Source organism: Lepisosteus oculatus, unplaced genomic scaffold (genome assembly GCF_040954835.1).
Source record: "Lepisosteus oculatus isolate fLepOcu1 unplaced genomic scaffold, fLepOcu1.hap2 HAP2_SCAFFOLD_138, whole genome shotgun sequence".
In the NCBI taxonomy this organism is placed as follows: Eukaryota; Metazoa; Chordata; class Actinopteri; order Semionotiformes; family Lepisosteidae; genus Lepisosteus; species Lepisosteus oculatus.
The window spans coordinates 100001-116374 of record NW_027167687.1 but is presented as its reverse complement, the minus strand read 5'-3'; the positions used below and the strand labels follow the sequence as shown (position 1 = coordinate 116374).

General features: G+C 45.2%; 8 non-coding genes across 8 annotated transcripts; 4 read left to right on the top strand and 4 right to left on the bottom strand.

Annotated features, from left to right (window-relative positions):
* Positions 1–3354: 3354 nt before the first annotated feature.
* Positions 3355–3428, bottom strand: trnan-guu (transfer RNA asparagine (anticodon GUU)). Its single transcript has one exon. It is a non-coding gene; the product is annotated as a tRNA-Asn (tRNA).
* A 1192-nt stretch (positions 3429–4620) lies between these two features.
* trnar-ucg (transfer RNA arginine (anticodon UCG)) lies at positions 4621–4693 on the top strand. The gene has a single exon. It is a non-coding gene; the product is annotated as a tRNA-Arg (tRNA).
* A 1554-nt stretch (positions 4694–6247) lies between these two features.
* On the bottom strand, positions 6248–6329 carry trnas-uga (transfer RNA serine (anticodon UGA)). Its single transcript has one exon. It is a non-coding gene; the product is annotated as a tRNA-Ser (tRNA).
* A 1540-nt stretch (positions 6330–7869) lies between these two features.
* Positions 7870–7943, bottom strand: trnan-guu (transfer RNA asparagine (anticodon GUU)). Its single transcript has one exon. It is a non-coding gene; the product is annotated as a tRNA-Asn (tRNA).
* A 946-nt stretch (positions 7944–8889) lies between these two features.
* On the top strand, positions 8890–9006 carry LOC138226587 (U5 spliceosomal RNA). Its single transcript, XR_011184597.1, has one exon. It is a non-coding gene; the product is annotated as a U5 spliceosomal RNA (small nuclear RNA).
* Positions 9007–9233: 227 nt separating this feature from the next.
* On the top strand, positions 9234–9375 carry LOC138226573 (U4 spliceosomal RNA). Its single transcript, XR_011184582.1, has one exon. It is a non-coding gene; the product is annotated as a U4 spliceosomal RNA (small nuclear RNA).
* A 1170-nt stretch (positions 9376–10545) lies between these two features.
* Positions 10546–10687, top strand: LOC138226581 (U4 spliceosomal RNA). The gene has a single exon (XR_011184591.1). It is a non-coding gene; the product is annotated as a U4 spliceosomal RNA (small nuclear RNA).
* A 2941-nt stretch (positions 10688–13628) lies between these two features.
* trnat-agu (transfer RNA threonine (anticodon AGU)) lies at positions 13629–13702 on the bottom strand. Its single transcript has one exon. It is a non-coding gene; the product is annotated as a tRNA-Thr (tRNA).
* Between the last annotated feature and the right edge of the window lie 2672 nt (positions 13703–16374).

The following is a 16374-nucleotide window of genomic DNA, read 5'->3' as shown; positions in this document are numbered from 1 at the left end:
GGAAAAAGTACGTGAACCCTTATATTAAGGAGCTAGTGGAACCTCCTTTATGACAAAAACCTCAACCCCCACTTTCTGTAGCGGCTGGTCAGACCTGAGCAGCGGTTAGGAGGTATTTTGGCCTATTCCTCTATGAAAAACTGTTTCAGTTCATGTATATTTTTGGGATGTCTTGCACTGAACGGCCTGCTTCAGATCACGCCACAGTACTTCAATGGGATTGGGGTCAGGACTCTTACTTGGCCATCCCAAAATACGGAATTTCTTCTGTTTCAGCCACTCTGTTGTTGATGTACTCCTTTAACTTTCAACTTTTGTCACGTCTGTCCACAGAACATTGTTCCAGGAGTTGCTGTGGAACATCCATGTGGTCTTTAGCAAACTTGAGAGGGGCAGTGGTGGTTTTTTTGGGGGGGAGAGCAGTGGTTTCCTCCATGGTGACCTCGCATGATCACCACTCCTGTTCAGATTTCTTCTTATGGTGGACTCATGAACACAGACGTAAGACAAAGTCAACCACCTGTTCGCTAGATCCCATCCCCACTCAGCTAGTCAAAGATTCCCTCGAAGGACTGGCAGGACCTATAATTAGCATGATGAATGCATCGCTTGCGTCAGGCGTTGTACCTGATCAATTTAAGGTAGTGGTTGTTAGACCGCTCCTTAAGAAGTCAAATTTGGATCCACAAGTTCTTAACAACTACAGGCCTGTCTCAAAGGTCCCATTTCAATCTAAAAGTCTTGGGAGAATAGTTGTTGCCCAACGTCAATCGTATCTGGATTCAAATAATATACTTGAGAAATTTCAGTCTGGTTTCTGAAACTGCATTAACAAGAGTCGTAAATGATATTCTCTTAGCTACTGATGCGGGGAATGCAACAGTGCTTGTGCTTCTAGATCTTAGAGCTGCCTTTGACACGGTTGACCTCTCTGTTTTGTTACACAGGCTTGAGTTTGAGGTTGGCTTATCTGGAACCGTCCTTCAGTGGTTTACTTCACATTTAACTCATCGTTTTCATTATGTTCAAATATCTAATAATTGTACTGCTTCATCAATGTCACCAGTTCAATTTGGGGTACCAGAAGATCAGTGCTGGGACCAATATTGCTCTCTCTCTCTACATGCTGCTGCTAGGTAGGATAATATGAAAAAATAATATGAACTTTCATTCATATGCTGATGACACTCAAATAAACATTTTGTTTACACCAAACGACAACTCTTCTATTATCAGTTTAGTTAAATGCATTAAGGAAGGAAATACTTGGATGTGTGAAAACTTTTTGTTACTCAACTCTGAGAAAAATGAGGATCTGTTGATCGGAGGCAACAATACTGATAGGACTACTATAACTTCAGCACTTAACTCAGAGGATTTAAACATTTGCCTCAAAGAGACAGCACGTTACCTAGGCGGCATATTAGACACAAGGCTCTTAACAACTTGCATTGTTAAGTGCCTTGGGACAACCTTGTTGTGAAAGGCGCTATATAGAAATACATTGATTTGAATTGAATTGACAATGTAAAATGTTGTGTGTGTTGTTTGTTAAACAAGACTGTCTTTATTTATCAAAAAATAAAAGGAATTTGCTAGGAATGCAAACGTTAGGTTGCGCTTCTTCATGCTGCATCGTCGGCATGAGTGGAGCTTTTTAAACGTCTGTACTTACTGTGCCCCATAAGAAATCGTTTGTCCCCGTTCAAAAGACATTGTGCGATGTCCTGCAGTGTTCGCAAAGCAAACCTTTGACAGTTTGAAAAGAGGAATTTATTCTGCTTCCTGTGCGTGCAGTAGTTACAAAGTTGAACGTCTTTACACGATTTGCTGCAGTTTTCAGTGGGCGGGCTTTGTCAGATGGCTTGGAAAAACGCACTGTGTTTTGGCTCGGGAAACATCATGAGAAGTGTCCTGCATGTTTTCTGTGTATAGCTGTCTTTTAACGCATACAGAATTCATTCGAAATCATTGATTTCTCCAATTAACAAGGGTCCCTTAAAAGATGAGTCAAAGTAACGTCTAATCAGATTAGTTTCCTTAGAGCTGGTTCAGAGTTTGCTCAAGAGTTTACCTTTCACAAATGCGCAAAGAAGAATGTTGGGGGTGCATGCTTCAAGGTGCCTTACAGCTGTAGGGAGTGATTCGAGACGATTCGTGGCGTGTGCTAGTTCCCATATACCGTACGCCCCGGGGTGCAGTGCTAGGATGACGTACAATACCGTTTGGGCACGTAACGGCGTTATATGCAAGTGCGGGACGTGAGGGTTTTCGTTTGTTCATTTTGTTTTGCTCTGCTTTGCTTTGTTTCGTGGTCAAGAGGCGTAAGGTAAGTCGTAATCCAGGGAGAACACTGGTGGCAAACAGTCCGAGGTGAGAGGCGAGGTCCAAAGTCGAAAAGGCAGAAGGGGAGTCCAATATCCAGAATAAACGAGGTAATGGAAAAAACGCCAGGTAGAGCTCTCAAGGAGTAGACTCAATACCAGCGGGAAGCAGGTAAAGATGGTAAAAATAGCACTGCGTACCGCACGGTGGAGTGTGTGCAGGTGGGTTAACTCGTGCGGCGGCGTTTGTTAATAATCACCCGCTGCTGGTGCTGTTTAGATTGCTTAAGAGTTGGTCTTAACTGCCTGGCGGTCATGACAAGCTCCTCTTTAAGCTGTGGTTTAGTTTTGCATTCATGTGTTTCTAGAGCAGTTATTTATGGGGGTGGGTGGGTCTTTCACAGAGGCTCAGGACAAATCCCCCGCCTGAAAGTCTAATGTGTGCGTTCAGACAGTCACAGGTCAAGAGCCAGGCAGGAGGACAATGGACAGAAGAGCCAACGAACTAAAAATAAAAGAACAGATATGAAAAAGCCACCATCTTTTTCTTTTTGACATTTTCCGACTTTTATGCAAGCCAGGACAAAGTTGCTCGTAGCTACTTGTGGATTCAAATACTCTATCGAGTGCTTTGATGAGTTTTTGCAATTTGATTGTCGTCCTGTCAGCCTGTTTCTGTTTTTTTTTTTTTTCAATCTAGGGATGGAAAGTATGAGGGAAATGATGGAGCAATCAATAACCGCTCCGGAAAAATGGCAGAAAGAAATGGTCCGTCACTAAGGACATTTGTGAAGCAGAGGAGTGACATCACCACAAAGGCGACACATTCTGCTGATGGTTTTGGTGAATAATGATTGAGGCGCGTTAAGAGAAAGGTAGCTGTGTCAGCATGCGTAGGCTGCAAAGGATCAAGCAAAGGTTTACTCCATGCTGAAAAGAGAAGAAAAGAAGCACAACGTTTCGACTGTGGAGCCTTCTGCGCCATCTTCTTTAGCGGTGATGATGTTTACATTGGAAAAACGGAGACATGCGTCCCTGGGTGGGCTTGAACCACCAACCTTTCGGTTAACAGCCGAACGCGCTAACCGATTGCGCCACAGAGACTGACAGCCGCTTGTGCTCCCTACATTTGCAGGTTTATGGTCAAAGAAAACAATCACTTGCGCTTCTTGCAGCCGGCAATCTTTTTCCACTGACAACCAAGAAATGGATTTCATCTTTCACAAGCTGTATGGATTTCTTCAAAAACAAGTTATTCCAGAAAGGAAATGAATTCTTGCATTAAACTGAACCAAGCTGTACATGTTTGTCTGAAATGATACATTCGGCACAACAAGACACGGAGAGAGGCACCGCTGGTATTCAGACCCAGGATCGCCTGCTTACTAGGCGGGCACTTTAAGCCACTAGGGAACAGCGCCAGCAGAGCACCGCGCTTTTACAGACACTTGGACACATCTGCGTTCGGTGTGCACTTAACCTGCTCTCTGAGCCCGTTGCCTCCGTCCCATTTAATAGCAGAACTGACGCCAAGAGAAATGATGAGAAATGGCATTTATCGGGCACTTTTCATGTCCAAGGAGCTCAATGCCCTTGACACCTCCCCAAGGCGACAGAGCTGTGCATTCTTTGGCGACACCATTTTTTCTTTTGTTTAATTTCTATACTTATTGATAGAATAAAAACGATATGTCATGTACTGTAAGGGAAATGTCTCTTTTCATGGGGAAAGCTAGCACCAGCAAATGTTGTGTTTAGAAGAAGTGATTTAACATGACACGTGACCTAATTTACTGGAGCAAAAGCTCACCCAGCAAGCCCTGCTTTACTTCTACAGGAGAGAAGTACTGTAGAGTCTGCAAGATGTTCAGCTGGGTAGCTACGTCAGCATGCCTCGGCTGAAAAGGAACAAGTACTAGGTTTATTGCATGCTGAAAAGAGAAGAACGGAAACACAGCGTTTCGACTGTGAGGTCTTCTCACACCTGAAGAAGCCTCACACCTGTAAAAGGCTCCATGGTTTTCTTTCTTCTCTTTTCAACATGGAATACACCTATTGTCTGCAAGATGTGACAATTTCATGGTGTTTTGGAAGAAAACCTTTTTCTTTGAATTCAAAATCAATCGGAATTTCAGCACGACACATCAACACTTTTTCTGTTTTAAGGAGATGATATTTTAAACCTGATAAAAATAGTAGGAAACACAAGTTTCTTGCTGTGAAAATTTAGATGGGGAAGTGTACTACTAGTAGCAGTGTAGAGCTCTCTGTGGTGGAGTGCAAGTGCATGTTCTATGGGCCAGTGGCGTAATGGATAACGCGTCTGACTTCGGATCAGAAGATTGTAGGTTCGAGTCCTGCCTGGCTCGTGAGGCTTTTAAACCTCTCAGGTTCCTCGGTAACAGGTTGGCGTCATGTATGTGAACTATAGAAAAGCATTTGCCACAACCCGTAAATTAGCACGCAAGTGCGGGCTGGTGAACACAGAACTGTATGGAGATCATCTCCAGCTCCGAGCTCAAATGCAATGAAAAAACATGCAGAACAGAACTGGAGAGCAGCTGAATTTGTGCTCAGTAGGGTGGGGAGGACTCAGCATTGCTATTGTTCTAATTGGCATGAACTGCAGGGGATCTGAATCAGAACATGTCAGTTAGTTCGACCATTGCGTCAATATGTAGGCCACGTTAATACAGAATTATTACTTTGTCTGTCTCGTCTTTGTATATAGCTGAATGTCCCTGACAATTTCATGTTAGTTTTTAAGAACGACATTGGTGCTAGTATATATATATATAGCATATAAGGAACACGTAAAAGTTTAGTCCATGCTGAAAAGATAAGAAAACCGCCACAACGTTTCATCTTGGAATAAATCTTTACTTGTTGTTTTGCAGCCTACCCATTCTGACCTAACTCCTCCCTTGAAATTCCCTAACAGATAAGGGTACGTAACGGCTCATGCGATGCTCAGTTGCAATTTGTCCCAAAACAAACAAGAACAGCAGCTGAGGGTTTGAGTTTGAACATGCACTGTATTAAAGCAGCTTTTATTTCCATTGATAAATGCTAGATATTCCTACAGAGATTCTCCAGGTGAGTAAGCGATTCCTGTTTCTGTTTCTATTTCTGTTTCATATATATATACAGTATATATATGTTACATGTGTCTCTGCAATAGTATAAATGTGTTATACACTATCAGGGGCTGCTTTTTTGTGCACCTCATCTACAACAAGGGTTTTTTTTTCATTTATGTTTGTGGACCTTCACCATTTGAGGAAGTGAGTTAGATAAGAAAGTTACAGGTATGGTGAGCAATGACTGACAAAGGCACGTACTGGGTATTCCTTACAGAAGTGTAAGCAATTTGTTCTAAAAAACACCGGCTAAAGTCCAACATCGTTAGCAATCTTATTACTTAAACAGAATTAACATCAATAAACTGTAATGTGCTGGTACATGCGAGTAGATTTGATCTTCTATTAAACAAAAATGCAATTACAGCTCTAAAAAGGTCAACCTAGACTTCTGTAACAGATCTGTTCAGGTCATCGCTGTTTCTCTGACCTTGTGAGTCTTTGGAATTTTAAAAGTGTATTTTGCTTGCCTTTCATGTGGTCTGTGTACAAGTCACTGTGGCGTATGCGGTCCTACACAGCCTTGCTATAGACGTGACGACCCTCCGCTATGTTGCAATGGAGAACAGGTTCAGTACGGAGCTGCTGAGAAAATTCAGCTGGAAAGCTCGTTGCAGAAAAGCATCGTTATCTGTGTCCAGCGGCAAAGCGTCCATCGTGGGTGCTGAAGAATCAATTTCACAGGCTGCGGGTCCAGGCGATTTAGAGTGTTAAAGGTCCCAGCGAAAACGAAACGGCGCTGGTCCTTTTACACGCACGCACGCAACCAAATGCAAAGGACGCCGTAGTCGGCAGGATTTGAACCTGCGCGGGGAGACCCCAACAGATTTCAAGTCTGTCACCTCAACCACTCGGCCACGACTACAGCGAGCACTGCGGCCGCTGCCTTCTTGCTACAATCGAACAGGGAGTGCGAGGCGGCGGCGGCAGTGGAGGCAACTTTTTTCAAGTTCGCTCTCCGTTTAAGAAACCTTTTACGCCATACGTGCAAGCACACACACACACACACCTCAGAGGACTTAAGGGTGGCTTCAAGTTGGAATGATAAAGTCTCCCCGTTCGGACATGAAAACAGAACGTTCTTAGACAGAAAGCAATCAACAACGGAGACATGTGGACGACGATTTTAGTCACTGCACTTTGAATAGCATTTTTACTCCAGTTACAGGAGATGCACCAATGGCCCTTGACCTACGCTCTTACCAATGCCTTGAACATTCAAACAAAACAGCCCTCAAGTCCTGCGGTTTAATATAACGCTGTTACGTGTCGAGGCAGTATTTGACTCTTTCCTACCGTTGAGACACGGGGCGTATATGGAAACGAACACATGCTACGGATCGTCTCTAATCGGTCCCTACAGTTGGAAGGCTCCTTGAAGCGTGCACCCCCATCATTCATCTTTGCGCATCTGTGAAAGGTAGACTCTTGAGCAATGTTTGAGCCAGCTCTAAGGCAACTAGTGCTATTGGACAGACACCTCTGGAAGATCCTAAGAGTCTCTTAACACCACTTCCAGCAGCAAGCTTAATTGTTCGCTGGAGGTCTCCCACCCAGGTACTGACCAGGCAAAGAATCACCAGTACATTGAATGAGGAAGTTAATCCTGAAATCCAATTACATATCTCAAGGTAAGACAAATCCATAAGAACATGTCTTAGTATTACTTTGTTTACATTAGTATGGCACTGAGTTGGAGCTCCTCTTTAAGCTGTGGTTTAGTTTTGCATTCATGTGTTTCTAGAGCAGTTATTTATGGGGGTGGGTGGGTCTTTCACAGAGGCTCAGGACAAATCCCCCGCCTGAAAGTCTAATGTGTGCGTTCAGACAGTCACAGGTCAAGAGCCAGGCAGGAGGACAATGGACAGAAGAGCCAACGAACTAAAAATAAAAGAACAGATATGAAAAAGCCACCATCTTTTTCTTTTTGACATTTTCCGACTTTCATGCAAGCCAGGACAAAGTTGCTCGTAGCTACTTGTGGATTCAAATACTCTATCGAGTGCTTTGATGAGTTTTTGCAATTTGATTGTCGTCCTGTCAGCCTGTTTCTGTTTTTTTTTTTTTCAATCTAGGGATGGAAAGTATGAGGGAAATGATGGAGCAATCAATAACCGCTCCGGAAAAATGGCAGAAAGAAATGGTCCGTCACTAAGGACATTTGTGAAGCAGAGGAGTGACATCACCACAAAGGCGACACATTCTGCTGATGGTTTTGGTGAATAATGATTGAGGCACGTTAAGAGAAAGGTAGCTGTGTCAGCATGCGTAGGCTGCAAAGGATCAAGCAAAGGTTTACTCCATGCTGAAAAGAGAAGAAAAGAAGCACAACGTTTCGACTGTGGAGCCTTCTGCGCCATCTTCTTTAGCGGTGATGATGTTTACATTGGAAAAACTGAGACATGCGTCCCTGGGTGGGCTTGAACCACCAACCTTTCGGTTAACAGCCGAACGCGCTAACCGATTGCGCCACAGAGACTGACGGCCGCTTGTGCTCCCTACATTTGCAGGTTTATGGTCAAAGAAAACAATCACTTGCGCTTCTTGCAGCCGGCAATCTTTTTCCACTGACAACCAAGAAATGGATTTCATCTTTCACAAGCTGTATGGATTTTGAAATGTATGGACGATGCCAGGTGTCCCACAACACCACAGCGCCGACACACCTTTGGTTGTCCCACATAAAAAACATAGCCATTGCAGGCGCCCAGCCGGATTGTAGAGGGCAGGTGCCTTAAGCCTCCATTTACATTGTCCGGTAGCAAGCGAACCTCGAATTTCCTTGCTCCTGTTTTTATACCGTCAACATCTCTAACCTCAGTTCCATGGTGGACGGTGCAGTACTGCTTAAGCCAGGTGTGAATGTCCTCCGTCTTTGCCAGTTCCGAGAACATAACAACATGCACCGTTTTCCTCTCTCTCTGTGTCAGAGGCTGCAAGTTGATCTTCTCAAGGGCAGGAACTTTCCCTCTTTTTGCCTCAAACACATCCACACATTGTTCAAACAGAGAATAGGTAGCAAAAACAACCTCAAATGCTTTCTGACCTGGGAGAGCGAAGATGAAATCCAAGTGCCGAGGTTCAAAGCCACGTTCCTTCTGTAACACTTTTCTGCTGAACTGCATACGATCCATGAAGAGGTCATCCAAAAGCTCAAAACGTACAGCATTCTTGCGGGATCCAAAGGTTGCCATCTCAAACTGCAAAACAAACACTGCTTCCACAAAACAAGAAAACAATCCAACTACTCTAACTACAGGCTGATCAAGGTATCTCCCCTGCCAGGTAAGCCGAGAGCCGCAGGCGATGAGCCCAGAGCTGAACGGGCCCCACTGGCTCGTTTGTAAGGCCAGGTGCATTGCCAACCACGACCGGCAGGGCAGAGGCCTTGAAGGCGGCCTGGGCTCCTGCAGCTGTCCAGCCACGCACTCTGGTTTCTCTTCATCTCGTACAAATCTTTTGCCTTTTACTAAAGATTTCCATGGAGAGGAACATGAATGAGTTCCATACAATTTTTGTGCCTCCCTGCCTTCGGGTGGGGCACAGCTGGGCTGGTCAAAGAGAGAAACTAAAACCGCTCACAATCGCTCTTATTACGGCGACTGTGGCCGTCTGCTCTGCGAGTCCTCGGTCTCCGCCTCTCTGATTGGCGCTCTTTTCTTTGGGGGGCGGGAATATGCTGTGAAATATGAAGCGTTACAGCAACGACATGCCATGAGACGATTGATAACGATTTCCATAGGATCCCCGCGGTTGCCTGGCAACCGTCAGCTTTGCGCAGTGGCAGTATCGTAGCCTGTGAGGTTTAGCCGAGGCGCGATTATTGCTAGTTGAAAACTTTTCCCAATACCCCGCTTCCGCCGGTTTGCAATACAATCGGCGAAAGCAATTTTTGACAGTCTCGTCAGAGACTGAGCAAGGTGTTTAAAGACAGATTTTGTCATGGTAACATCATGGTAGAAAGAAACAAGCTTGTTACGTCTCAACAGAAACGCTCTTTAGCTCTTTCAGCGTTATGCAGAGAACAGCGTCTGTCGAGATCACTTTTGAGTCAGCGCGAAACGCCGTGTGCTGTCAGTTTGATTTCATATTGCTCGTAGCGGCGCCCGGCTTTTGTCTGTCAACCGTTAGGTTGCGCTTCTTCATGCTGCATCGTCGGCATGAGTGGAGCTTTTTAAACGTCTGTACTTACTGCGCCCCATAAGAAATCGTTTGTCCCCGTTCAAAAGAGATTGTGCGATGCCCTGCAGCGTTCGCAAAGCAAACCTTTGACAGTTTGAAAAGAGGAATTTATTCTGCTTCCTGTGCGTGCAGTAGTTACAAAGTTGAACGTCTTTACACGATCTACTGCAGTTTTCAGTGGGCGGGCTTTGTCAGATGGCTTGGAAAAACGCACTGTGTTTCGGCTCGGGAAACATCATGAGCAGTGTCCTGCATGTTTTCTGTGTATAGCTGTCTTTTAACGCATACAGAATTCATTCGAAATCATTGTAAGATTCTCCCTCAGTTCCGTTGTGCAGTGCTTTACCTCTTTCAAAAGGCTTCACTTTCCTAGTCACATTCCAAGCCTCATCGAACCCGGGCTGTTTCCTCCAGCGGTATAGTATTGCAGTGAGACAGCACGATGCCTGCAAGACTATGTCACACTAAACGCCACAGATTGTGTTTGTCCGTTCGTGTCAGTCGTCCTGCAGCCACGGGAAGTGGGACACAAACATGCTGCAATGCTTTCAGGACGTTAGGATTTGTTTGTGCAACATCCGAGAAGAGTACTTGTGGCTTGAATGTGAACTGTACGTGCCCGCCCCCTTTCCTCTGTAGTGCATGAGTTCCTCCCGGCATGCCCTTCGTCATTGTTCTGTCATCTTGTATTTAAAGGGTTGTATTTCTGCTGCTGAAAATAAGCAACGGTTTTCTCACAACGCCCTTTGTTCCCGACGGAGCCCTTGTCTGTCATGAAATTCTTCAAAACCTCAAGCTAGAAGAAGAAGACGACAAATATGAAGCGTTACAGCAACGACATGCCATGAGACGATTGATAACGATTTCCATAGGATCCCCGCGGTTGCCTGGCAACCGTCAGATTTGCGCATTGGCAGTATCGTAGCCTGTGAGGTTTAGCCGAGGCGCGATTATTGCTAGTTGAAAACTTTTCCCAATACCCCGCTTCCGCCGGTTTGCAATACAATCGGCGAAAGCAATTTTTGACAGTCTCGTCAGAGCGTGACATAGTCTTGCAGGCATCGTGCTGTCTAACTGCAATACTATACCGCTGGAGGAAACAGCCCGGGTTCAATGAGCCTTGGAATGTGACTAGGAAAGTGAAGCCTTTTGAAAGAGGTAATGTCGACGCTTTTTTAACAGAGCACCAAAAAAGCGTCTTTTTTGAAGGCCTGGGTACTGAGCATTGGTGGTTCAGTGGTAGAATTCTCACTTCCCACGTGGGAGGCTCTGGTTCGATTCCCAGCCAAAGCAGTGGCTTTTGCAGCGAGCGGCTCCATCACTTGCATCCCCTTGCAACTCGCAACTGAAAACCCACTGAAGCAAAGCATTTGTTAGCCAGGTCAGTACCCGGATGAGGGTGAGCTACAGGGAAAAACAAAGTTTCCAGCTGGAAGCGGTGTTAATGGTGCCGGTGGGGGGGCGCTCAACCTGAGGTCTGTGCGGGTCCCAATGCCCCAGCATAGTGACGGAGACGCTGTGTTGTAAAAGGGCGCTGTCTCTTGGATGAGATGTAAAACCGAGGTCACAGCGCTCTGTGGTCATTAAAAATGACCACCAAAACCTTTGACAAAAGCTCTTGGTAATTGATGGTCTTCAATAATGCTTCTCCTTTAGGTACATTTTAAATCAGCTGAAAAATGCTGTGAAATGGGGGGTCACTTCACGCCAGTGTAGGATTTGGGTTACAAGAACCATGAAACTGCACGAGAAAGCCCGTACACTGAATTACACGGCTTTCTATTCAAAGGAGGGCAAAAGAAATTCCCTGAGTTCGATTTTTTGCAGCACAGAGAGGATTGCTGTCGTGAGGCTGGTTAGCTCAGTTGGTTAGAGCGTGGTGCTAATACCGCCAAGGTCGTGGGTTCGATCTCCATACAGGCCAGGTCGTTTTCTCCTCTCTTACAAAAGCTGTTAGGTTCCTTTCCGTGGTGAGATGGGTTGTCATGCAACGCTGCCACATAGTGCCGACAGACAATTAAATGACAAAAATGAAGAGAGTTAAAGCAGCTGGAAAGGTTTTCTTACAACTTTTGAGCTGACACAGTTTTGGAAAATGTTTTCTTCACGCTGCACTGTACCACATAGGCAGCCAAGAGTCTCCAAAACAAAACAGAATTGACAGTCATATAATGTCCATTAACCCCGGTTTTAAACACAGACTCATGTCTGCCATCATAAGAATATGAGTCCAATATTTTAGAATATAGTCAGAATGTCTTCTAACCTTACCTGTGGTGTCTTTAATCCCTATTGCTCAATGCATGGTGTACGTACTGCATACATGTGTCTTGAGAATGAGGAATGGGCCCCTGAGACATTTACCTGTTTCACAAATGATCGGATTTTACTAGAGATTCTGTTTGGGATTCAGATGTGCATTCGGACAGCAATTCCTTTCAAGAAATGATACGTTCTGGATGAGGTCAAAGGTGCTGGAACACTGTATTTAGGATGTGTTTGCAGTGATTGTGTCTCCTGCTTCAACGCAGTGATATATAGATGTGCTCCTGTAATTTATTGGTACATGCCCAGGGCAGTAAGTAGTCTGAGGATTTATTTCCAGAAGGCATAGAGCAGTGAAACAGTGAAGTAGTGCAGCACACTGGATCATTATATTATTAGAATCTATTCTACCTAAATTATTACATTATACACAACTTGAGCTCTCAGCACCGTACTGAGCCCAGGTGTTTTTCTAAAGCTGTCAGGTGCAGTTCATTTACATGAAGGAAATCTCTTACTGGGTACGATTACAATGCAGTAAGTAGCACAGGCTACTAAGGGAGTAGCCTGATGCGTTTAAAAACAACCAGCGCCAGGCAGGAGTCGAACCTCCAAACTCCTAATCCATCGTCAGACACATTATCCATTGCACCACTGGCCCTGGTGTGACACTGCAGGACTGTAACCCAGTGAGCTTAGCACTGCAACTAGTAAAATATTATCCCCGGTCCATTCTTTTCCAAAAGTGAGAAACACCTGTTTTCTACATTTTGTCTGTTTTAAAACCATATCTCTTTAAACCAAACCAAGAGTTTGTCTTTTGCACTGATATTCTGATTCATTTCGATTTCAAAGAAAAAAAAAACATTACCTTCCAAAGCATCATAAAATTGTCCCTTCCTCCAGACTCTACTTCTCTCTTGTAGTAGTACAGCAGACCTTTCCAGGTGAGCAGATCACAGAGTCCGAAATGAGCTTCCTCCATCAAGCAAAGTACCTGAACATGACTCTGTCATCATGAAAGCGCCCCTGTAATAAAGAAATTAAATCCGAAATCAAGAGGGCAGTTGCCTGCTGAAGTTCAAGAAGTCATAAATTTTAACCTAGCAACACATTAAAGGCTGCATCTATACAAGTACGATTCTAGAAATGCTCACCAGATTACGTTTTAAGAAAGAACTGCGCCTCCGGTTCCGCCGAGATCTTAACTCGGATGGCAGGATTCAGAGTCTGGAGTGTGGAATGATGGCGCATGGAGGGTCCACATACTGTGGATCCCTCAGTGATCTTCCGCGTGTTCAAACCGCCAGCGTGTGACTCCCCTGTCCCCCTGACCTCATTGCTCTGCTCTCGCCTCTCTGCAGCTGAGCCCGACTCATGGTAAAGTGGAAAAAAATATGCCCTCAACGTGAGATTTACTCTGGAGTGAGGATAGTTGTTACCTTCTTATCGTTAAAACGGATGTATGTGATGTGGCGACTAGTTTCTTCTCCATTAGCAGGCTTAAGGTTAAAGAAAAAAACATTGCTGACTTCTTTTTTTTTTGCCAGCCGTGAGCGCTGATTAGCGAGGTTTGTATTTCATGTTTTGCAAGTTGCATCCATTTTAAGAAAAACAAGTCGTTCAAGACAGGAAATGAATACTTGCATTTAATTAAGTCTAGACGTATGCGGTTGTCCATACTGACCAGTTCTGTTCGAGAACACAGAACAAAAAAAGGCACCGCTGGGATTCGGACCCAGGATTTTCTGTTTACTAGACAGGCGCTTTAACCAACTAAGCCACGGCGCCCTGGGAGTGCTGTCCTTTTGCAGCCACTTGGACACACCACTCAGACACATCTGCATTCGGTGTGTGCTCCGCCTGCTCGCTGAGCAAGTTGCCACCTTTACATACAATAGCAACATCGACACCAAGAGAAAGGATGACAAATGGCTTTTATCTGGAACTTTTCATGTCCAAGGAGCTCAATGTGCTTTCTGTGTACAACAGGGCCACTGAACTCCACACTGGCCACTGAACCACAGCAGTGGCTTGCTGGCTTGACATCTCCCAAGGAAAATGTTGAAATCGCATGTGGAACAGGAAAATGACCCTCAAGTATGAGGGAAAAAAAAGAAAAAGATCAACTGGAGTGCGCCAACCCATGTCAGGACAGCCCAGTTTCGTTGACGAGTTGGCCGAGTGGTTAAGGCGATGGACTGCTAATCCGTTGTGCTCCACACACATGGGGTTGAATCCCATCCTTGTCGCTCTCCATGTCTGACACGTGTGCCTGTGCGCCTTTGGCCCTCCTGTTGTTTGCTCCGGTACTAGAGCCGTACATTTCCTAGCGGTGGCTGAACATGGTATAGTAGGCTAATGTCAGTATCGAGCAGTGACAGTAACAGTATTTACGTGCCGCTGCTCCCAAGTGGCTCTGGTTTGAGACTGTGTTTTCACTTACTTGCAACGCAAACGGAGAAATCGATTTTTGACAGTCTCTCGAGAGACTGCGCTAGGTGTTTAGGGATAGACTTTGTCAGTTCCCCCTGGGATGATGGCCTCTCAATTAGTTTGTGATTCCTCTAGACGTTTATACACTAGAAGCCTGCTTCATGGCTTAAATCCAAGCTAAGGAAACGAGTTAGAGGTCTGATGCAGAACTGCGAATTCAATGAACGGGAACACTACAGTACATTGCACTGTGTGTGTTAGGAAAGCTGCCCCCTTCTGTCCCTTGTCGACCGAACAGAGGACTGTAAAGGATACCGCCAAGAAACTTTAGGATGCTGGTTGGAATCCAGCTCCAAAGAAGCCCCTTTGGGTGTTATGTCATCAAAAAGTAAGAACAGCGAATCTCCCTTTAATCAAAAGCGCAACAGAACTGTTTTCCGTGGAGGAGGTTTCAGACCCGTAGACCTGTTTTATTCGTAGGGCAGGGCGCATTCCCAAACGCGAATCTCATGTTTTAGAAATGCTTTGGGCGGCGTGAAGTGAAAATAAGAAATGGGCTCCAGATGCACATGGAAGCAATCAAGTGTTTCATCCGAGCTGTTTCAAAGACTGCTCAAGAGCTTTCCTTTCACAGAGGCGCAACGATTAATGATGGGGGTGCACCCTTCAATGCGCCTTATGACTCTAGGGCGTGATTGAGACGTACGTAGCGTGTGCTCATTTCCCTCTATTCCCCGTGTTGCAGTGGTAGGATGACGTAAATTCCTGCTTCGACACGTAACGGCATTATAATCAAGTGTAGGAGCTGAGGGCTTTAGTTTTGTTTCGTTTTCCATGGCGTTCGTAAGCGCGCAAATCAAAGGCAATTCCTGCGTCTAACAGGAATGTAAATGCTTTGGAAAGTGCAGTGTGATGCAGCTTGTAAAATCCTTGTCCACATTTGTGGTTTGTTGATGTTTTTTCTGTCTGCCAAAGTTGCATTTTGACATCCGGACGGGGAGACTTTATCATTTGAACGTGAAGCCAGCCTTAAACCCTCTGAGGCGTGTCTGTCTGCCGGCATGTATCTTGCGAAAGGTATTTTGTTTTTAACGGAGAGCGACTTTAAAAAAGTTTCCGCAGCCACCTCGCACTCCGTGTTAGATTATAGGAGGAATGCGGTGGCGGTGAGCTCGCTGTAGTCGTGGCCGAGTAGTTAAGGCGATGGACTTGAAATCCTATGGGGACTCCCCGCTCAGGTTCGAATCCTGCCGACTACGGCGTCTGCCACATGTCGCCTTGTGCCTGTGCGGCAAAGGCGAAGTGCTGCTTCTCCTTTCCTGGTACTATAAAAATGCTACATCGCTTGGTCCTGCTTCCATGGAAAGCAGTTCTTCAGGTAATTCTACTCTCTTACCAAAGCTGTTAGGTGCCTTTCCGTGATGAGATGGGTTGTCATGCAACGCTGCCACATAGTGCCGACAGACAAGAGTGTTGCGGGAGAAGAGAAAAGTGTTTGAAGTTTTAAGAGTGTCTTAGGTGGAGCCAAAATCAAGTGTCACAAATGCAAGTGGTTGGATTTCCAATGTTTAATATGGTAAAAATAAGCGGAAGTTATCTGCCGGTCCGGCACAGTCTGCCATGCTTTTGTCATATACTGTAAAGTGGTGTCGAACTGGGTGTCGAACTGGAGCCTCACCATTTGCATATGTGAGGCTCCAGTTATACATCGAGTGTCACATTAAATGACAATAATGAAGAGAGTTAAAGCAGCTGGAGAGGTTTTCTTACAACTTTTGAGCTGACACAGTTTTGGAAAATGTTTCCTTCACGCTGGCTGCACTGAACAACACAGGCAGCCAAGAGTCTCCAAAACAAAACAGAATGGACAGATAGGAGAAAATTCCCACTCGTCCTGAAGTTCCCAAAATCCAGCACTGAGCGTAAACAAAGTGTCTAAGTAGCGTGGGAATGCTAACCCTAACCCTAGCTGGAGTTTGAGCAATCCAGCACTGAGCGTAAAAAGATGAGTCAAAGTAACGTCTAAT